Here is a 20,239-nt window from a genome sequence, read left to right as displayed (position 1 = left end):
AACAATCTACCATTTTGTTGATACCTCTTATTAAAACTTTCTTTTTCTTTGTCAACATTACTGTTAAACTCCATTCCTTCCCCTATGTGAGCTCTTGTAATATCAGATTGGTAGGATCTGAATTCATAACTGTTTTAGATAAATCTGTCACATTTAATAAGGAACCTAGGAAAGAACAACTTGAGAGGTGGCCATAGAGGGGACAGGAGCCCTGTACCACATTGATCATTCGCAGGCTGCCTGGCCTCTACTTCCCTCTGTGACTGCCTCCTCTTGAGGGATTTTCCATTATGTGGGGCTTTGGGAGGTGGGAACACAGCCAGGGAAGAGGACTCTACCGTTTGTGCCCAACTTTCCCTGAAGACTCTGAATCCTGTAGACATGGGGCAAGCAGTGGCCATGGTACATCTCAGACTGAGGAGAAGCTTGGATAGAGTAGTTACTGTGACATGGCCCTTTTCAGGACCTCCCTCGTTCTGGGACCCCCCCCCCACCACCAGTCTAAAATCAAGTTAGTAAGCCCCAGAAATTACTCTTCTTTTCATTCAGGAGAGCCAGAATCGGCTTTTATTTGTAAATCGACAGCCTGCCTAATAAGGTGTCCTTTTCTGAACAGTTTTTCACCTACAAACAACTTTTTTGGTGCTAATCTATAATGTTGCTGAGTGAAGTGTTTAACAAGAAGGAAAATCAGAGTGATTTCAGCAACAGGATCATTCATGCCTGTCTCGATCTAGAATTCCTGAGATTTAAGATGGATCTGGAAAAAGTCTGTGTTCTCTTAAAGGGTAGCCATGTTTTCATAATTGATGTGTTGTGCCTTTTTAATATACTTTATCTGCGTGCAGCTGTAAAAATTATAAAGGAAAGTTTCTGTCCCCAAAGCATAATTCCTCTACAGAAAGTGGTTTGTTGGTTTTTGTTTTTTTTTTAAGTCACAATCATGTTTCTGAGAATGTTTATCTCACTTTACTATAACATCATACAATTCAACCTCATGGGCATTTTTATTCTGACACTTATAACTCTAAGTAAGAACACCATCCATCTTGGGAGAAAAAGCACAAGGAGAATGTTTCTTTAATAAATATGCTTAATGTTCAACTAAAGTGTGTCTGTGGCGGAGAAGAGGGACAATGGATTTTTCTTGAAATTTGTGGAAGGCTAAATTATTCAACACAGGCTGTCTACCTTGAATAAACTTTATCAACTAAAAACATTAAGAATTTGGGTCTTTGGATGCTGACATTCTTGACCTTGGATACAAACCCAAAGGAAGTGACTGCAACACCAATGGCTATATTTTGGCTGTAATATTCAGTCTGAAGGAGAGACTAATTATGAATGCAACTCTGCCTTTTTGTGTGTAAAATTACTTAGCTTACCATCCTAATTTTTGATTCAGCTCTATCTGTGCTAACCAAATAATTTAATCAATTCTCTCAAGCAATTTTCTTCTCTGCCACCATCTTGGTCCAGGCTGCCTCATCTCCTGCTCATAGTAACATGACAGGTTTTTATCTGATTCTCTTATCCTCTTCTCACTCCCACTCATCTTCTCCAGTCCATTTTCAATAGCCACAGAGATCTGTTAAAACACAAATCTGGCCACTTTATCCTCTGCCAAAGATTAATATCTTCCCATTATTCTTAGGAGGAAAACCAAAATCATTAATATGCTAAGGCCAGCATTATCACTTTATTTTTAACATTTAAAAAAGCCCTGAAAGGTTTATCATATAATTGATATCTACCATGTCATATAGTCAGTTATTTCAAATGAATGAACCAGAGATGGATTTTGAAACTTGTAACTTGCCATCTTTCAATAACTTCATCTTTCAATAACTATCAGTAAATAATTGGTCAAATTTCATGCTTTTGATGGGGAAAAACTGACATTGCAAAGAAACAGAAACATCTGGTTTGATGGAAAGAAGATGTCAAAACTAAGCAAAAATATGTAAGTTGGCAAAAATTTGAGCCAAGAAACCATGGAGAAAACAGCCAAGCCCATCCATCAGGAAGCGCCCATATCCAGCCTGGAATATACAATCCCAAAAGTTGAAAAATGTGTGGGAAAAATGTAACTTTGACCAATAGTCACTTTTTTTTTTTTAAAGATGTATGTGCTTGTCAGTGGGAATAAAAACAAAATGATATGCTTTTGGAATAAAATTGCTCCGGTTGCAATATCTTCCTCAGTGGGCAATTGGCCATGCATCATAAAGAACATGGTGCCAGAGGGAGATCTTTAATACCACATCTTTAGTATAATAGCCCTATTAACCTTGACTTCAGATGGATTGGCCATGGGGTTCACTTCCTTCAGAGCCCCAGCCTACCGAAAAGGACTTATGCAAAACTAGGCTTATTTTTTCTTACCCTAGAGGGAAGGGATGTGTCAAATGTATAAAGATCCACTGCTTTCCTAAGTCGAGGTTCAGAACTGTAAAATGGTGTGGCTGGACTTGGAAGATCTTTGATCTGTGCTAGGATGCATTCTTTGCAGAGGTAATGACAGTATCTTCATTCTCTGGAGAAAAAGTTCAGATAGACCTGAATCAAAAATTAAGATGGTAAGCTAAAATTATTTAGCTAAAATTATTTAGCTAAAATTATTTAAAATTATTACATATTAGGCACTTCCCATAAGCCACACTGTGCTCTGTGTTATCTCATTACATTTTCACAATGTAGCCACAGTTGTTCCCATTTTACAGATGAAAAGATGCAGTCCCAGAGAGAGAAGAGACGTCTCTGTCTGCTCCATGCTCAGCATCCTTCCCCCTTTTTCTGGTGCCAGCATCCTGGCTTTCTTTGAGGGATGTGCTTTCTTCCCCCGTGTTGGTGAACAGATGCCAGGAAGCCACCACTGATGGTATCCTGCTCTCCCCTGGCCAGTCGTACCCTCTTCCCAAAGAACCCAATATTGATTAAGTAACAGGCAGATAGAAAATGTTTGGAAGAGATTCATCTCTCCCTCAAAGTATCTTCTACCACAATCCCCCTTCTTCCCTTTCTGAGTTCTGGTTCTTCAGTTTATCTTCCTTTCTGGCTTAGGTTGCCCAGAGTGGATTTCTGTTGCTTGCAGTTAGATAACTGTAGCTGAAACGAGAGGGTGAGTAGCTTTCCTGCCCACACATTCCCACTGCTACATCCCTCACCCCTTCTGCCTCATCTCCCTGCTGCCTGTGGTTGTATTTGCTGGGCACTGGGTGCTTGGCGCACGTGGGTCCCGACACTCCTTCCCACACTAGGGAAGTGGAGGAGGTGGTCATGCTGTGCTCTCTGGGCACAAGGGTTTGGGTTGCTGTTTCTCAGTTCTTAGTCCAGTTCTCAGCTGGACTGCACACAAGCCAAGCTTCCATCTCAGTGTGGTTTGAAGGTGGCCAAATGCTCTGGTGGCCTCCAAGTATTCATTCCCTGACTTGTTTTTGTTGTCTGAAGCTCCACCATGAGGGTCACTAGCTATGGGACTATTTGTAGGAAGTTCTTGTTGAATGGCATTAAGCTAGGAGTTGGTTAACCCTAGCGTGATAGTAGGTGTGTATTTAGTGTCTATTGATTATCTAATCTTACATAATTCTTTTTAATGAAGTATTTTATTCATCACAATGACTATATATATTTATTTTTAATATATATTTTAATATAAATATATATAATAAAAATATATAAATGTAATATATAAATACATATAATATAAATATATAAATATATAATATAAATATATAATATAAATATATATAATATAAATATATATAAATATATAATATAAATATATATAATATATAATATAAATATATAATATAAATATATAACATAAATATATATAAATATATATAATATAAATATATAAATATGTATAATATAAATATATAAATATATATAATATAAATATATAAATATGTATAATATAAATATATATAATATAAATATATATAAATATATATAATATAAATATATAATATAAATATATATAAATATATATAATATAAATATATATAATATAAATATATATAAATATATAAAATATATTTATATTTATTCATCACAATGACTATATATATATATATATAAAATATATACATTTGAAATATAGTGGTAGAACCCTGTGGGAGACACAGAAGGGATTGGTCCATGGACAATAAGCTTATCGATGGGTTTGAAGATCATCTTGCAAAACCTCTCTGTCTCCCCAAAAGAGCCTCCTGGTCTATGGGTGGGAATCCACTGCATTAATCTGTGCAGTATTCATTATCATATAGGAAGGATTCATTTGACAGACAACAGAGGCTGGAGAATCACACCCAGACAGATGCGTTGTGCTGGAGCCTCCTCTGCTCAAAGCTCAAAGCAGACCCACAGAGGACGGCCCCACAGGGACCTGAATGTGGATTCTGCAGGTACCTTTGAGAGGGCATTTAACTTACAGGAGGGCTTTGAAGACTAATTTTGCTGCCTCGTGGTTTGGGTTTGTTTGTGCCAACATTTTTTGAGAATCAGCAGTGGAAATGTAAGAAATGCAGTCCTGATTTTAGGAACATCAGTTTTCTTGCTAAAACTGCCTGGAGCTTGAAAACTGAGGCCCATGGCTAGGATGTGGCAACCATGCAGTGCATGTTTTGTTTTCCAGCTGAGCCTAGGGTGCAGCTGATCATAGGAGGGACTTGTGTGGACAGAGCTGAGGGCGCCCTGGGGAGCACAGTCTGCAAGGAGAAAAGAGACATTTGTTCAATCTTGTCTGGGGACGGAGGCTGGAGGGCGGAAGCTCCAAAATGGCAGAAAGGAAGATATGGAAAAAGAAATAACCAGGGGGTCTGATTCCAGCCCAGCCCAGGGACTAATAATAAAAACTCCCACTTATTGTTCATTTGGTCAGGGCCAGGCACTGTGCATCCTCTTGCTCGGTCCTCCCAACAACTCTGTCGCAGGTACTTTTACTATCCTTCCCATTTTAGAGAAGAAGAAACTGAGGCTTGGATGGTAATTTTCCCAGAGTCACAAAACCAGATCTGTTGTTCTTTGAAAGCTGACTTAAAGGCCCTCCAGGACTAACTTTTAGTGGCATGTTTCCGTATCTGTGGGCACATGACATAGCTCCAGTGAGTGAAACCTGAAGGGGACACTTTTTTTGGCACCTCAACATTATCAACTTTGGGAGTTGAGTGAATCAACCAACCTCAAGGGTGGGGCATTATTGTCCTTGAGGAACTAAAGTGCACACCAGCTATGGAAACTTGAGACTCCGACTCTTCGTCTGTAAAATGGGATGACAATGCCTCCTATATCAGAACTGACAGAAAACACAGAGTTAACAGTAGCCTAACAGGAGAAGTATATTTCTCTCTCACATAAACAGTCTCTGGAAATTATAGTCCAGAGTTTGTATGGCGGCTCCGTGGTCATCAAGTACCCGAGATTTCTATATTTTTGTTCTGCTATTGTCACCACATTTCTTCCATCTCATAGTCCTAAATAGCTGCTCTAGCTCCAGCCACTGCTTCTGCTTTCATCCATCCGGAAGGCGGAAGGGGCAAAGAAAGGCACAAGCCCCTTTAAGGTCACTCCCTTCCTGGAAGTTGTACGCGACCCTTCAGTTGACATCCCATTGGTCAAATTCAGTCACGTGCCAAACCTAGCCATCAGGGAAGCTGCGAGAAATGTTTTTTCTGGGAGACCACAAGTTTAGCTAAAAGCCAGGAGTTCCATTCCTAAAAAAGAAGGGGAGAAGGGCTGCTGAGGCTGCAGGGAAACTGGAATGAGTTAAACATATGTAAGTTATCCAGCAGGGGGCTTTCCTGGCACTTCGCGGACACTAGATAAACACTAGTCATAAATCTTTCTTTCCTTCCTCTGCAAGTTTTCTGCCAAAACTTTCCAATTTGGTCATATCTACATTTACATATGGATAGCAAGCTGATCAGGCACTTATCTTTTGGTGCTCTTATTATTTTCTAATATTTTGTAATAGAAATTTTTTCATGTGTCATTAATTTTTTTTTTTTTTTTGAGACGAAGTCTTGCTCTGTTGCCCCAGCTGGAGTCAGTGGCACGATCTCAGCTCACTGCAACTTCTGTCTCCTGGGTTCTAGCAATTCTCCTGCCTCAGCCTCCCGAGTAGCTGGGACTACGGGCACACGCCACCACGCCTGGCTAATTTTTTGTGTGTTTTTAGTAGAGACGGGGTTTCACCATATTGGCCAGGCTGGTCTCGAACTCCTGGACTAGTGATCCGCCCACCTCAGCCTCCCAAAGTGCTGGGATTACAGGCGTGAGCCACCGCACCCGGCCCATGTACCATTACTTTTTTAAAATTCCTTGCTGTCTCCAAAGATTTCTTAGTAAGGGAGTGGTCTTTACTTCTAAAGTTGCAATACTTGGCTTTCTCCCCTTTCCCATAATATAATTAGTGCTCATCACAGAGGGCAAATAAAAATGACATCAGTATTGTAATAAAGTGTGATAACTGAGAAAGCAAAACACCATACTCATCTTTTCTTGGCCTTGGGATAACTACTGATGCTCACAGCACTTCCCAAAAGGCAAAATAGGGTCTGCCACACACAGGCTATTAGAGTTTGGGCAAGTCAGTTTCCTGCTGTAAACCTTTATTTACTCATCTAGAAGATGGGGGTGTGAGGATTAAATGGAATGATTGATGGAAGGAAAACTCTCAGCAGACGGCCTGGCACATTATAAGCCCTCTACAAAGGGCAGAATTTATTGATTTGTTTATTTTTCTATCCAAAAGGATATTAGGCTTAGTGGGAGATTTTTATCAAGGCTTCAAGCTCATGACATTTTGCTTTTGTTATAATAAAACATAAGCTCTTAAAAAGCTTTATTCACTATATCCCCAAACTGGAAACAGTCCAGTCCATCAACAAAAGAATAAAGAAACTCTGGCCTATTCATGGAAAAGAATACTGCTCAGCGATCAAAAGGAATGAACATGGGTGAATCTCAAAACCATTATGCCGAGTGGAAGAAGCCAGACGCGAAAGAGCACATACTGTATAAATCCACATAAAGTTCTATAACAGGCAAAACTAATCTATGACAGACTTTTAAGAACCAGGATAGTGGTTGTGTCTGGAGGGTGGAGGGAGTGGATTACTGAGAAGGAATCTGAAGGAACTGTCTGGGGTGATGATAATGTTCTGTACCTCGACAGAGTTTGAGATGCATTTGTCAGAACTCATCTTATGGCACACTTAAGATTTGTGCACTTTATCTTATGTAAATTTTACCTCAAAAGGCAAAAAGAGGCAGAGGACTTTGAGTAGACATTTCTCCAAAGAAGACACACAAGTGTCCAAAAGGCACATAAGAAGGTGCTCAACATCAGTAATCATTAGGGAAATGCACATCAACACCACAATGAGATACCACCTGCTATAGTTTGGCTTGTTTGACCCTTCCAAATCTCATGTTGAAATTTCACTCCTCCAAATCTCATGTTGAAATTTCACTCCTCCAAATCTCATGTTGAAATTTGACCCCTCCAAATCTCATGTTGAAATTTGACCCCTCCAAATCTCATGTTGAAATTTGACCCCCCCAAATGCTGTGTTGAAATTTAACCCTCAGTGTGTGGTAGGGCTTAATGAGAGGTGTTTGGGTCAGGGGGGGCAGATTCCTCATAAATAGATTAATTCCCTAGGCACGGGGATGAGTGAGTTCTCACTCTATTAGTTCCCATGAGAGCTGTTGTTCAAAAAAGGATGGCACCTCCCCCGGTCCCTCGTTCCTCCTCTCTGGCCGTGTGATCTCTGTACACACAGGCTGTCTTCGTGTTCTGCCACAAATGGAAGCAGCCTGAAGCTCTCGCCAGAAGCAGATGCTGGTACCATATTTCTTGTGCAGCCTTCATAACCATGAACCAATAAACCTCTTTTCTTTATAAATTACCCAGTCTGTGAAGGCTAAAGCAACTCCATCTCGGATGCTAATCTGCCATGACTTCTTATTAACCCCAGTTCTGGGAATACCTCTAAGATATCTATTTTCACATATTTACCATAAACCCTGTCCTTAGGCAAATTCCTTATGGTATATAAGCCCTGGGCCTGGGGGATAACAGTGTGAGGATCCACCATCTTGTCTTATGGCTGCCCAAAACATGCTTCTGTTCATAAATCTCTGTTAAATATTTTTTTTCTAAGAAATTGGATTTGTCAGCTTCTTTCTTTGGTCTTTCATCTTCCTTGGCCTTTGGGGGTAGGTTTGCATAGACCTGCTCACCATGGAACACAGCCTCAGATATCTCTTTCTAATAACACAAAAATGTACTAAGACACCACCTCACATCCGTTAGGATGGCTAGTATGAAAAAAAAAACATATGTTGGGAAGATGTGTAAAAATGTAAACTCGTGCATTACTGGTGGTAATGTAAAATTGTGCATTCACTGTGGAAAACAGTATGGAAGTTCCTCAAAAAAATAGAAATAGAATTATCATATCATCCAGCAATTCCACTTCTGAGTATATACCCCAAAAATTAAAAATAGAGATTTCAACAGATACTTGTACACCCATGTTCATAGAAGCATTATTCACAATAGCCAAAAGGTGGAAGCAACCCTGTGTCCAATGACAGATGAATGGATAAACAAAGTGTAATATATACATACAATGGAATATTATTTAGCCTTAAAAAGGAAGGGAATTCTGACGCATGCTGCAACATGAATGAACCTGGAGCGCATACAAAGTGAAATAGGCCAGTCACAAAAGGACAAATACTGTATTATTCCATTTATATGAAGTATGTAGAGTAGTCAAATTCAGAGACAAAAAGTAAAATGGTGGTTTCCAGGGGCTAGGAAGAGAGGAGAATGAGGGAGTTATTGTTTAATGAATACGGAGCTTCAGTTTTGCAAGATGAAAGAGTTATAGCGATGGATGGTGGTGATGTTTGCACAGCAATGCGAATGTTTTTAATGCTACTGAACTGTACACTTGAAAATGGTTAGGATGGTAAGTTTGATATTATGTCTGTTTGGCCATAATTAAATTTTTTAAATTTTAACAAGGAAAAACAGAAATGCCAACAAATATTGGACTCTAGTTAAGGATGTGCATGCTAAAATGAGTAGAGGTAAAGCATATTTATGTCTGCAACTTTGCAATGCATAAAAAAATACAATGGATGGATAGATAGATGGTTGAACTGATGGCTAGATACGTGATAAAGCCTGCATAATAAGCTGTAAAATTTAGAATTTAGGTGGAGAATGTATGTGTGATCACTCCACGATTTTAATTTTTCAGTGGGTTTGAAATTTTTCATAATAAAATGTTGGAAAACAAATCAGCACTTAAGTAGGACAAATATCTTGTGAACCTGTGCAATGCTTTCACTCACCCACTCACTCAATCATTCAATGAACTTTTATTGCATTTCTACCATATGTCACTGTGCTGAGCTCTGGCAATGCAAAAAGATAGAAAACAGCATCTCTGTCCCTTCTAATGAAGCCAAAACAGATGTCTGAAGGAAACATCCCTAGACACGGGGAATGCAGAAATATTATTTTCCCTAAAAATTTACTCCAACCCTTTGTGCTCATAGCTGAGACTGCCTAATCAGTGGCCCCAAAGCATGCGGGGCTGACCCCCATAGCCTCTCTCCCTTCTCTGTCTCCTCTGGCCTAGCCCATCCTTCAAAGCTCTGTTCTATTTCTAGCACCGCCAAATAGCCTTCTGAGACTGTTCCTGTCCAGTGAGCTCTGGCTTCCTCTTTAAGGTCTCCTCACGGATTTTTACTAAGTTGAGAGGGGCCAGGCTAGGGCTTGGGGTGGGAGTCCAAGACTTTGGACAAATATGAGTACAAGCATCTGGCTCTGTTAGGTATCAGAGGCTGTCTGCAGATGGTAGAGGCTTCAGGAAAGCAGAAACCCAAAGTAACCATAGTTTACATGGATTTGCATTATATACATTATAAATAGCAGTATAAAAATGTAAAGTCTTAATTTATGTACAAGACATAATAATTCAAACTATTACGTTGAAAAGCCTGTCTAGAATCAGGTAGTATTTCTGAGCTGCAGACTGATTGAAAGGTGGGTTTATGCTGCTGGCACCCGGAGGAGCCACTCCAGCCATGGAACAGAGTTACTATCACGCTTTGGAAGGATGTCTCTGGGATTATGTAAATCTTGACTTATTCCAAGTCTTCAGGGATGCACGGCTCCTGTAATATGTAGCCTCCGCGTAGCCTGGATGCAGAGCACTGAAGAGTGCGGCTGAGGTAAATGTATGCCAAGAGATCCTGGGGTTGGCAGAGAGAGGACACGTGAAAGGATACCGGGGGTGACAGCACAGGCGCTCTTGTCCCCAAGACAAGGGGACATAGTGGGGCAGTGCATCTGTCTCTGCACTCACTGCCCACGTCTGGTTCTTCAAGGAGGCTTTGGGCTGGTGTGAGTCGTAGATGTGGAGGCATCCCTGTCACCTCCCACCCCATTTGTTTCATCCCCAGGTTCTATCCATGCAGCCTCTTCAGTCTCTCCCGGTTTGCCATTTTTTTCCCTTTCCACCAGCTCTACCCCGGTCCAAGCCCTCAACACTCTCCCAGGAACAACTGCATTGTTAATTACCTCCGTATCTGGACAACTAGTATCCTTGGTCCTACTCTTTCCCCCAGCCATCCTCTACACCACAGGCAGAGTGGCCTTTATAAAATGCAAATCTGATCATGTCGACCTCCATTAAAACCGCTGGCGGGTGACAAGAAGCCTCCCAGATCCTGCAGGCCCTATCCACTCCCTCGCCCGCTCCCAGCACCTCACTTCCCCAGCTTCACTCAATCTACCCCAGCTGTTTCAGCCCCTTATTCCTGTCATCCCAAGAAATCACCTGGACACATGCTGGTCCCTCTGCCAGGAACACTCTTCCCTCCCCTCTTCACCCAGTAAACTTTTATTCATCCTTCAGACCTCAGGTCCACATCATTGGCTCAGGAACTTTTCTGAGCCCCTATCCCCGCTATTTTAACTTCATACTGTCGAGAGGCCCTTCACTTGGAAACATTTCTCACACTGACCACTCTTCATCCTCTGGTGGAATTTTTTCCTTCACATTTGTGTCCCCACAAGGTTGCAGATTCCTGGAGGCAGGGGATGGGTTTGGCTCACCACTGTCTCTCCATTCTCTGCTCCAACAGCTGGCTTAGGCTAGAGACTCACTTAGTGTTAATTGAAGGAAGGAGCAAGAGAGGGAAGAAGAGAAGGAGGAGGGTGTGGCTGCCATGAGCACGCACCCAGCAGCATGCCTAGCACAGGGAGCACAGGTGGTCAAGGGCCCTGCTGTGCTGAGAGGCCCAGCTCCACACTGGCGTGGAGCTTGCCTGGTGCTGCTGCTCCCAACCGATGACCCAGCACAGCAGGGATACTGAGGCAGTCCTGTTTCTGGGAGACATGGGACTTCTTGGATGGCAACTTTGGCTCAAGGGCTCCCTAACGGCCTTGCCAAACCTTCTTTAGGTGACACAGCAATCTAGGGCACGCAGCAGTCTAGTCTCCCTTCCCTCTCTCTACTTGGGTGGACTTGCATTACCATTTGACTCTGGTACTCTCCAAGCCTTGCCTAGCTCCTGCCCTGTTTTCTCTGGCATGGGCATTTCTCCTAAGAAAATCCTTGAAAGTTGAACCCACCTTGGCATGTACTTCTCAAGGGCTCCAAATCACATAGAGGAAATGAATGAATGAACGAGCCAGCGCTGGCTTGGCCCAAAGTGACATCCTGATTGTCCAGCAACACCTTCTAGGTGGCTGACATATGTTGCTGTTTGTATTTTCATTACTTCAGTGTCTTGCCTCCATAGTTAGCTGCCTGAAGGGTGAAGGAATGGTCAGTGTGCTTCATGTAATTTGTTCCTATCCTTCCCCAGGACAGGTAAGCAGCCTTTCACACAGAGGAAGCAAAGTCCCAGCCACTATTTTAAAAAATGGAAACAGACTGGGCATGGTGGCTCATCCCTGTAATCCTAGCACTGTGGGAAGCCAAAGTGGGAGGATAGCTTAAAGCCAGAAGTTTGAGATGAGTGTGGGCAACAGAGCAAAGCTCTGTCTCTACAAAAAATTATAAAATAAAATAAAAATTAGCTGGTTATGGTGGTGCATGCCTGTAGTCCCAGATAGTTGGGAGACTGAGGTGGGAGGATGCTTCAGGCTGGGAGTTCAGAGGCTGCAGTGAGCTATGATTACTGCACTTCAGCCTGGTGACAGAGCAAGACCTGTCTCTAAAAAATGAAACATAAAAAAATGGAAACAGAATCAGACAGAAGAGGGCAGAACAGAGTGCAACTGTCAGGATATATTACACAAAGTAGGAGTTGGTTTTGTGTCCTGAGTGCTTTGTGTCAGTTTTTTACATATAGATGTGTTTGTATCAGGTCATGGGGTGAAACGTGTTTCTGACTGTGGGTCATGTTCAAAAATGTTTGGAAAGCTCTGATCTAGTGGGATAATCTAGTTCAGCATTTCTTCAGGATACATTTATCAGCTAAAGTATGCCTTTTAAAAGGGATTTCCTCATGAAATTGCAGGATAACCCTGAGTGAGTGATTCTCATAGAAGGAAATCTCCTTAGTACATCACAGTCTGCCTGGAGACACACAAGGAATTTAGAGTAGCAAAGTCTCTGTCTGCATTATCAAATCTAGCAAACAAATAATTTTTCAAACACATTTGAGAATTAAATGCCGCCCTTTTATGTTTAACCGCCTGGGAGCACCTATGACTCTTTCCCTAGACATGACCGTGGTGAGACATGGCCCAGGCTCAGTGGATTTCTCACTACACTGTTCTTGTTGGTGTGACAGTGGTGATAGGGAGGTGGCAGGACACCTCTTTGGTGTCTGGCCAAGCCTCTTGGCTGCACACTTCCCACTCAGACGAAGATACACTCAGAGGTCCACTGCCATGGCATGTGAACACCAAATGGCTTTTTTCTATTACGCCCCAGTAGACCTCCAGGATGCATTTACACTCTCTCTCCTGGCCCTTCTGTGCCAAGTGCATGCATGTGCAAGACTGCAGCCAGTCACAGGACTAACTCCTGAGTCATGAAGAGAGGGAAGTTAAGTGGCCCACTGGGGACTGGGTTTGGGACCTGGCTCTCGTTCTTCATTCTTGGAAAAATGGAGTGAAATAGGATGCTCTGGAATCAAAGAAAGTAAGTGCTAACAGTGTAATAGAACCCTGCTCCTCTTCTATAATTGGCAAGGAAGTTGGTCTGCCCTAGAGGACAATCTGAGTCAGGAGGTCTAGGTTCTAAACTGTGTCCTGGCCCTGTGACCAGGGGAGCCCCTGGGCCTTATAGGTAAAATCAGGGAGTTGATTTAAAAGATCATACTGACATAGAGCAGTCGAGGTGAAAGGGACCTGAGAAGGCTTTCGGTTCATGCCTTTGGTTGAACAGGTGAAGAAACTGAAGCCCAGAGAGGCCAAGAGACTTGTATTACTAGTCCATGACACAGATACCTGGCTCCTATTCCAGGCCATCCCCATCTGACCGGGCTGTCTTCCCATCACAGCGTTTTCCAGCACATAAAATAATGACAGCAGAGGGGCCTCCAGCATATGCAGCTCATGTTAGTGATTCTTATATGGTCTCTAAAAACAGAAAACAGTTACAGAAATGTAATTGACAACAGCATTAGCACACAATGAAATTTCCAAGTGCTTGAAAAATCTTATTAGCTTAATACAAATACATGAAGCTTTTCCCTTGACAAATCATTTCCTTAATTCCAAACAAATAGCCTTTACATTATTGGGTGTTTGTCCAATTTCTTAATTAACCAAGACTCTTATGTGCAGTAGATAGAAATCCAATGATACCAGTTTGAGAAAGAAGGGGAAATGTATGGCTCACGTAAGTGGAAGTGCGTTCACAATTGGATTCAGAAGCTTAAGTGAGATTGTCAAGATGGTAGTTCATTCTCTCCCTCTTGCTGTCACAGGCTCTCTAAACTCTACACATCTCTGTGTCATTGTGGCCACATTTTCTCCTTCTAAAGATACGCTTTCTCCACATAGTGGGGAAGATGTTTGCCAATAGCCCATTTCCAGCTGTATCACCAAAAATAATACTACCTCTTTTTCTCTATCTCTAAATAAAAAATTCTGGGGAAGAAACCTGATTGTTTCTGGTAGGGCCACCTGACTATCTGTAGACTAAGCACTAGGACCAGGTGACTGGATTATTAGGAGTAGCTGGGTCTAGATCATGTGCCCACACCTATGGCCAGGATATCTATCTCTTAGTATCAATAATGTCCCAGAATCTCATGATTAAGCTTGGGAAAAACACTCCCCAAACCAAATATAGAGCCAATTGTAAATGGTAAAAATTAACTAGGAAAGCAGAGATTGAGAGAAACAAGTAGTCTGCCTAAATTCCAGAAATGAGACCACTGACTAGGGCAAATATTTACATGTCCACACCTTGTTCACAGGTGTGTATTTGCAAAAAATAACACAACTCTTTTCACACAGCTATCTTTCAGCTGGAAGTGACGAAGCTACATAATTTCTGACAAATGAAACGTAAGTGCTTGTTTACTCTGTGGTTTTTGGGCAAGCATATCCTTCCATGATATGCATGTTGTCTCTTCCCTCCTCCTTCTTCTCTGCAATGGAAGATCATTGTGATACTTGGTGTTGCAGCAGCCATCTTGCAACCATGAGGGAAAGGCCCATAGCATCATGAGATGCAAACCAGGGCCAACAGCTGTTGTCTTCAGACTTTTGTTATGTAAAAAAAACTTCTCTATTTGTTTAAACCACTAAGATCAGGCTATCTTGTACTGGCAGCCAAAATATTCCTAAATGATACAATGGATAAATCAGATTCATTTGTACTCAGAAATAAAATCTCAAAAGTTATAGAAGCTGATACAGTTCTCTGTCTCTCTGTGTGTTATTATCAGAGTTTTCAGTTATCCATCATTTCAAACTTTGGGGAAGATGAAGAAGACACAATTCTTTTACCCAGAGGAAGCTTACAATTAAATAGAGCTTAAAATTTAGGCCAATGTTGAACAAAGAATTCCTTCTCATGTTTAATTCCGCAATGTTTCAATTAAGCCCATTTGCTTTTTATTTCATCCTCAGTAGAGCTCAGGAATGGCTAGTTACCATCTTTTTTTTTTTTTTTAAATAGGGAAGATGACTTAATTAAAATACTTTTCCATCTCTGTTGTGTGTGTGTCTATGCATGTGTTTCAGTTTGTTTTTCCTGGTTAATTAGCACCAATTTCTTTGACTCTTTTCATAGATTTTATTTTTCAAACCTCTAATCTTTATTTAAGATTATATCAAACAAAATCTATACGTAGAGTTTTTAAAACTTCTGTGGTCACTAAAGCCCTGTGGCCTAGTGGAGAACAAAATTGTGATGACTTTTTAGCCTGCTTTCAAATCCTCCAGCCCCAAAGCTGGAGCCACCTGCCTCTCCTGGGTGATTGAGTCTTCAACTGCACGACTCTTGCTCTCAATTCTGGAATCAAGATTGTCCCTGGGTAGAGGAATCTGATGCAACGTAGGTTCAGGGATGTTGAGCTCTGAATGGAGTCACTGTGCCTACCATGATCATTTTTAACCTGCTGTTCTAGTTCACCAGTGACTGAATTCCTTACATGGTCTTTACTTTCCTTTGTTTGGGGTATTTTTCCTGTCTGGTCTTATCCCACTTCTGGTAATCACTTTCCGATTTTCCTGTGACATTGCTTCTCCTTTCCACTTTTGGAGTGAGCTGATTGACAAAACAGAAAGGCCAGCTACAGTTGGTGTCCACCTTAATCCTTGGGTTTCCAGTGAAATTAACTCCCTCCTTAGCTCCAACGGTGGGCATGTGAACCAGGCCTGGCCCATCAGAGCATCACATCACTTTAGCCACAGTGATTGGTTCAGAGATGGCCATACGATCAGGTCAGGCTAATCAGGCCTATGACACTCAATGACGGAACTTTTGTAAGCTTGATTAGGAAAGGAAAGCCCTTTTCTCATGGGTATGCGAAGGAGAGAATATAAGCCTGGCATTATTGGCAGTCATCTTTCCACCAAAAAGGGACATACCTCCTAAGAATAAAGTCCACAAAAAGAACTGATAGAAGAAGAGCTGTTAGAGAGAGAAAGAGAAAGTGCCAGACCTTGGAGATGCTCTTTGAGCCCTGGATCCAATCTGGGTCAGCACTGTCCATTGACTTTCTCATTTCATGAACCAATGTATTTCCTTTTTTGCTCGTGGCAATCAGTAGACTTCCTGCCCTAAACCCCAAGTGTCTTCTGACTGGGTCCCCAGATCCTGTTTGGATTAGATACCTTAGATGCACACACCTTCTGCTCAATCCTTCACCATCTCCCATCCTAAGGACTAATTCCCTGGACTCACCTTGAAACTCAGGTCCTTACCTGCTAGTCTCTATAAAACAGGCCTTGAATGTGCCCCCATATCTTAATGTAGCTGAGGCTGTTGCAGTCCCAATCAGATCTCTGGCAATCTTTTTATTAACTGCTATTAAAGGCTCACAGAGCAAGCCTTGTCTGGGAAATGCCTTTAAGCAAGAGGAGTTGCCTGTCTAGGAGATACCTAGGAGTTACAACCCTTCCCCTGGGGCTTCCCTAAGCTAAGGGTTGACTGATATGTGTGTACAAAAGACCCGCTTTTTTGCCTCAAGGAAGGACAAATGCTGCAGACAATGTGAGATCCAGTGCTGCCTACAAGATCAGGTTGAAGCTGGACTTCACCTGAAGCTACATCCTCGCTTAGCTTCTTCCTCTTCCTTAACTCACAAAAGAACCCCTATTTCAACCTCTGCTTCTAGGGAACACAACCTGTGGCAAATTGTAATTTCTAAAGATGGCAGCCATAATACCTCCCATTCCACATGCCCCTCTTACAGGGTGAGTCCTCTTATTAGGGCAGAGGTGTCTATATTCCCTTTCCTAGAATCTGGGTGGGTTTCTGACTGTTTGACCAACAGAGTATGATGAATGTGATGCTCTTTGACTCTGAAGCTACGTCATAATAGGCAGTGGAGCTTCTGCCTTGTTCATGGAAATATCTGCTATGGAGCCTTCGGCTTCTGTGTGAGTGAGTGCTCAAATTAGTCCATGTAGAGACTACCTGGGGAGAGAAAGAGAGAGAGGGGAGAGGGGATGGGAGAGAGGGGAGAGGGTAGAGAGGAGAGGAGAGAGGAGGAGAGAGGACAGAGGAGAGAGAAGAGAGAGAGAAGATGATGCCCAGCCAGCTGCTCCAGCTTCAGGGTCCCTCTCCAGCCATCTGACTATAGCCACATGAGAGACCTTGAGCCAAAACCACCCAGCTGAGCCCTTCCTGAATCCCTGATGCACAGAAACCCAGAAACTTCTTAAATGGTTATTGTTTTAAGTCAATACATTTAGGCATGATTCACTGTTCAGTGATAAAAATCTGGAACACGACATGAGACACCAATCCTCAGCCTTTATGAAATATATGTGTTTGACCTGATTTTCCCTGGTCCTATTTGGCAGCTCAGAAAGCCAAGTCTTGGCAACAGCTGTTGATAGTCCTGTTGATGAACACATGTGGAAAAGCTGTGGCTTTCCAGTTTTCCACCATCAGGAAATGGGACAACATGGGCACTTGTGGGTTATCATTGTCATTCCACCTATACCCAGGAGCGCTTATCTGCCAGGAATATATGGCACTCCACTTGCTGTGTGGTCAGGCAAATGAGTCAGAGCCTGTATTTTTCCCTCCTGAACAGATTTTACTTGTAATATTCATAACACTTTCTGGGAAATTCCCAGATGTCAGGGTTTGAAAATCCTGAAGCAGCTGCTAATTGTGCCTTGGTTTTGTTTAAGTAAAAATGCTAATGAAGGTTTCTTCTAAGTGTCATAATGAGAACCAAAAATAGGAACTCAAAGCTGAGGTAAGCTAGTGGTTCTCAACAAGTAGCAGGAATACTTTTGTTATTGTCCCTTTGTGGGCCACAGGGCTCTCTCTCTCCAAATGATCTGAGGGTTGATGAGTCTTAATATACATCCCATAACGTGAATGCATGTTTGTATGTGTGTGTGTTTGTGTCTTATAAGGCTTAGAGTCATTTTCTTACATATTTCAACCAATATTTTTAAAACCAAAAATGAGCATCAAAAAACTATGGCCCCCTTTTAAAAAAAAAAAGATATAGTCACAAAATAGGTGCCTACCCAAAAAAACAGCACCTGATATCTTTGACTGAGTTTTGTTTTATAGTGGGGACAAATAGGAATGGCAGGAAAGAGGGGCAGGGAGATTTCTGGAGGTTTTTGCTTTAGATTACTAACTTTACACTTAAGAAAACAATCTGTATGCCACTCTGAAAATTCACTGTTTTTTCTTATATTTCTGTAGAACCAGTGACTGAGCAGTGTGAAGTCTGGGCAGGGTGGAGGGAATCAAGCTCATGAGAAGGTTCTGTGTGAAGAAACTGTTTTTGATCCTGTTCTTACATTCCTTTGTTTCTGACTGTTCTTTTCTGCTTGCCTATTGCTGCATGATATGGCTTGGATGTTTTGTTTTCTCCAAATCTCATGTTGAAATGTGACCTCCAGTGTTGCAGGTGGGCCTAGTAGGAGGTGTTTGGGTCACAGGGGCTGATCTCTCATGAATGGCTTGGTGCTCTCCTCATGATGATGAGTGAGTTCTCACTCTGTGAGGTCACATGAGACCTGGTTGTTTAAAGGAGGCTGGCACTTCCTCTGTCTCACTCCCACTCTCACCGTGTGACAGCCCTGCTGCCCCTTCACCTTCTGCCATGATTGAAAACTTCCTGAGGCCCTCACCAGAAGCAGATGCCAGTGCCATGCTTCCTGTACAGCCTTCAGAACCATGAGCCAAAATAAACCTCTTCTCTTTATAAAGTACCCAGCCTCAGGTACTTCTTTTATAGCAATACAAGAAGAGACTAACACACTGCATAACCAGTGACCGTAAAACATACTGGCTTGAAGCAACACCAATCATTTTGTTATTTCTCATAATTTTTGTGGGTCAGGATTTGGGCAAGGCTTGGCTGGGTGGCTCTGGGCTAGGTCTTTCATGCAGTTTAAGTCAGTGAGGGGCTGGATCAGCCAAGAGCTGGCTGGGCAGTTTTCTCTCTCTCTTCATATAGTCTTGAGTCCTCTCCACATGGTCTCTGTGTGGTCTAGTTTGGGCTTCCTCAAAACATGGTGAGTTCTAAGCATTTAGACTACTTACATGGTAGCTTAATATCTCGTCAGTGAATTCTAGCCATCTAGGTGAAAAGTACGTTACCTACTAGCCACAGAAGTCACACAGCTTTACTTATGCTACATTCTACTGGTTACAAGTGTGTCACAAACTGCCCAGATGAAGGAGAGGAGAATTAGACTCTACCTTTTGATGGGAGAATGTCCACACTGCTTAAATCTGTTTTCTCAGCCTTCCCATCAATTCTGTGAGCTTCCCAAAAGCCTTTTTATAATTTTCTTTACAGGTTAAGGTGACCAAAGCCCATCTCTCTGGTATGCAATAAGAACCCTGACTGGCACACTCTTAATTGTTTAAATTGATATTTACGAATAGGCTTTTGCTTAGAGCCTCAAACTGGGGATAGAGAGAATACAGGGGAGAGGTGGCTTTTAAAATCAGGGTTCCCTCCTTAAGAGTCAGTGTAATAACCTTGAGAGAAAAGGAGAGATGAAAAGAAGGACTTGCCTTATTATATCTTGACCATGAAGGTCTTGTCCTGCATGATTTAATTAGCCATCTTTTCAAGGAGTGATAACACTTGTAAAATATTGATAATTCCTTAATAATAGCATTAGCAAAGATGCTCGATACTAATTCCTGGAGAAGAAGGCAGATGTTTGAGCCTGGCCTATTGCCATCCAGCTGTTTCTCAGCCAAGGCTGCCTGCCAAAACCTGGATTTTAGGCCTGTTAAAAAGTCTCTCGTGCTCTTTCCCCTGACTGCCAAGGCTGCCAGCCCGACTCTTGGTACTTGAGCCTGGAAACTCCAGGGCTGAGGGAAAAGGGCTCAGTGGTGATTGACAGAGAGCTCTATTCCAAAACTCCCATTTCAGCTGAGAGAAAGACCACTGACAATGGGAGGGAGGAAAGTGGGCTTGCAGCCACTGACATTTAAACCCTCTAAATGCAACTCAGAAAGGGGTGGGGAGAACAGAATGAGTCTGGAGGAGGGAAAGAGCAGGCTTTACTAGAAACATT

At 42.1% G+C, this 20,239-nt stretch overlaps 2 long non-coding RNA genes across 2 annotated transcripts; both read right to left on the bottom strand.

Moving 5' to 3' along the window:
* Positions 1 to 548: 548 nt before the first annotated feature.
* LOC100609772 (uncharacterized) lies at positions 549 to 5,534 on the bottom strand. The gene is made up of 3 exons (XR_127294.4): positions 5,358 to 5,534; positions 2,386 to 2,536; positions 549 to 1,588 (listed from the first exon to the last, which is right to left on the bottom strand). It is a non-coding gene; the product is annotated as an uncharacterized LOC100609772 (long non-coding RNA).
* Positions 5,535 to 13,454: 7,920 nt separating this feature from the next.
* Positions 13,455 to 16,929, bottom strand: LOC107970460 (uncharacterized). The gene is made up of 3 exons (XR_001713047.3): positions 16,430 to 16,929; positions 16,168 to 16,322; positions 13,455 to 13,627 (listed from the first exon to the last, which is right to left on the bottom strand). It is a non-coding gene; the product is annotated as an uncharacterized LOC107970460 (long non-coding RNA).
* Positions 16,930 to 20,239: the final 3,310 nt, after the last annotated feature.

The sequence above is a fragment of the Pan troglodytes genome, chromosome 2 (assembly GCF_028858775.2).
Source record: "Pan troglodytes isolate AG18354 chromosome 2, NHGRI_mPanTro3-v2.0_pri, whole genome shotgun sequence".
Classification (NCBI taxonomy): Eukaryota; Metazoa; Chordata; class Mammalia; order Primates; family Hominidae; genus Pan; species Pan troglodytes.
The sequence above is the reverse complement of the archived record's forward strand: the minus strand, read 5'-3'. Positions and strand labels throughout refer to the sequence as shown.